This window comes from Semicossyphus pulcher, unplaced genomic scaffold, assembly GCF_022749685.1.
Source record: "Semicossyphus pulcher isolate SPU_LCO1_2020_fin unplaced genomic scaffold, fSemPul1.0.p SCAF_12, whole genome shotgun sequence".
In the NCBI taxonomy this organism is placed as follows: Eukaryota; Metazoa; Chordata; class Actinopteri; order Labriformes; family Labridae; genus Semicossyphus; species Semicossyphus pulcher.
The window spans coordinates 14951996-14955067 of NW_027211626.1; positions in this window are offsets into that span (position 1 = coordinate 14951996).

A 3072-nucleotide genomic window follows, 5' to 3' on the forward strand; every position below is an offset into this window, starting at 1 on the left:
TCATCACTGTATTAATACTTTTATTCAAGAAAATAATCGTAGTACTCTGCGTCAAAGGCGGCACGCACTACACACACAGACAGCAGTCAATAGAGGAAGAGAACAGACGGGAGGTCTCTGACCACAGCATCCTGAATGTCTTTTTTGGCCCCAGCACAGTCAACAAACTGCAGATAAACCGGCTCACATGCATGCGTGTGTGTGTACGTGTGTGAGAGAGAGACAGAGATAGTGACAGTGAGAAATTAAAGGTGAGAATTAGCAGTAAGCTGAGCATGTGCACACCTGGTTCCTGCTGTGTTTACGTAGTAAGTATTGGTGGTTTGGAGGAGGCTGGTTTGACAAAGTTTCAACATGATTAAAAATACTTCCTGTGTAAGCATGTTCTTCGTCTTATTGTAAGCTGCATTTACAGTACATGTGTTTTTTAAACATATAGCTGCTCTTATGAAAGCTGATATTTTGCTATAGTAGCACTAACCTGCAGGTGATGTGAATTACAGTTCTTTGAAGAGATACAGATCCCATGGCTACTGGCGGTTGGAAAACCAGCTGAGAGGTGAATTACCGCCACCAACTGGAAATTCAGACAAAACAGTGAAAGAATGACGCTCAAGTACCACTCTGTTCGACTCGGGCGTACCAGAGAGCCGTTTAAAAGATTTGATTTGTTTTGCGAATGTAACAAAACCAAAACCAGTCGCTGTGCAGTAAACCTGCACATTTATGGCGTTACCTGGGCTACCGACAGGTGCTGACTTCCCCAGTTTGCAGGTACACAGGTGTTTGAACACAGACAGGACTTTGCTGTGATGTTTTGGCCTTGTTTTTGAGGAACTAAGACCAGATTATTCAGCATTTTAAACACTAGCTGTGTCTCAATTCAGGGGCTGCATCCTTTAAAGGACACAACCTTCGTAGCCTGCGTAGGCCGCTTAGGCCGAACCGAAATGAGACGGTCTGGTCTACAGAGGATTTCCTGTTTGCGTCACCAGCTTTCCAGCCAATACTCTTGTGTCACTAAACGCCACTCCTGTCGCCTAGCAACAGGTAGCTAGCTGGCTAAGTAGCTAACATACCTAATGTCATGTAACTTCACCTATTATTTTAAAGATAATTTGTTTCAAGGCCCCTTTCGTCATTTTTAACATGTAACACTAGCTTTTGGATTAAGTTGAATCATTTACATTTAAAGTGTATTCCTCGGCCGTTTAGGAGTCCGCCATGTCGTTTGAATTGACGCGCAATGAATCTCGGGATACGTTGGACCGGGGAGGATGCACCCTTCGTGGTCCCGGAAAAGGAGGACGCATTTGTCGCCCGCATCTGAATGAGTCTTCAAAATGAGACAGCCTTCGACTTCCTATTGAGCAGTTTTATAACAGACTATAGTGTAGTTGTCAGCAGATACAAGTGCTTCTTAATGTTTTTGTGAACACCTGTTACCTTCTGGGGAGCCATAAGTGGAGGCAGATGTATACGCAGGTCTTCAATGAAAATATATTGAATACTTTAAAATATTGTACATTAATGGTCACGTAAAATGTTTGCTACATTGTAGCTATGTTATACAGCTATTATTAAATGTCCATATAGTGCTTATAAATGCTAACAGGAGGTGATAATGAAGATGGCTTCAAACTGTGTTTTGTTATAGCTGTTGTTCACCTGGTAAATAGTGTCAGCAGTTAATGATCAAACATTGACAGTTAAAGTGATCATGACTTGAGGAGAGCGCTGAAATGCAACAAAAAATAAAAAATGAGAAAGAAATCATTGAAATGTAACGTCAGTTGAACTTGAACTGCTGTGTGAAAGTAAATAAAGAGTCTCCATGTCCTCTTACCTTGAAACCACAAGGGGTTAAAACTGTTACTTCTCTTTCTCTGCAGATGGAGGAATCCACCCTGCTGGACCGCTGCTCTGACTCATGCACACGTGCGTCAATCTGTGTGTGTGTGTGTGCGCGCATGTAGGAGCCATTTATGCGCGTGACCTTTTGTATGTGTGTTAATGATTTGTGTGTATGTGCGTATGTGTGTGGGAGACATATAATTATCTGAGCATGTGTTTGTGCCAAGATGTGGAAGGCACCGTACTTTCCGTGTCCTGCAGATCAGCAGACACACACACACACACACACACACACACACACACACAAATATGCAAAGAGGACAAGGGGAAGAAGAAAACAAGAGTCGGCCTCAGACAGAGAAACTTGAATTAAACAACTTTCCTAGTTTAATTTAGATGAACTTGTATGCAGAGTAAAATTACCTGCAATTAACTGCATTAAAAAACTAAACAATTTGTAAACACATTTCTTTAAACTCAGATAAGACCTGATACACAACAAATCCACCACTAACTAAATGTCCTCTATTTTATTTTTATGTTTTGTAGCTTTTTATAATTTTTCAATTAATAGTATTAGTAGTATTTACATCCTTTACTGTGCTTGTACAAGTACACTGAATAACTCACAAGATGACTTTGAACTATTATAATAACTAATAATAACTTTACATAATAATAACTACTATAACAATAACTCACATTTTCAAAAACTTTTTGAATTTTTGAATATATTGTTGCAGCTCAAGTAGAGCTAATCTTATAGTTATATATATGATATATTTTGTTGTTAGACCGGGGTCCCAAACTCTGACTGGCTTTGGGCCACTGTTGGTACTATCATCTTAAAGGAGCTCCTAAACTGGCTGAACTGAATTGTTTATTCAACTGTATATAAAAGGGGTAGTTTAAATGGGTCTGAAAGAACTAGAAAAGATAAAGAAAAATATTTTGTGGGCCAGGATTTTATTATATTTTTGACATCAGGTTGAGACTAGAAATGCCCCCTGGCGAGCCGTGTGAGAGCCCTTTGTTAGCCCAACCAAGAGAAATATAAAGTCTAATATTACTCTCTGATAAGTAGTGTAGAGGAAGTACAGAGTTGCTTTAAATGGAACATCCCAACTTAAGTATAATTTAATAATATACATGAGTCCAGTCCTGGAGTAACTGCGCTTCCTACCACTGAATACAACAAACACATTTATAGTGACGTTT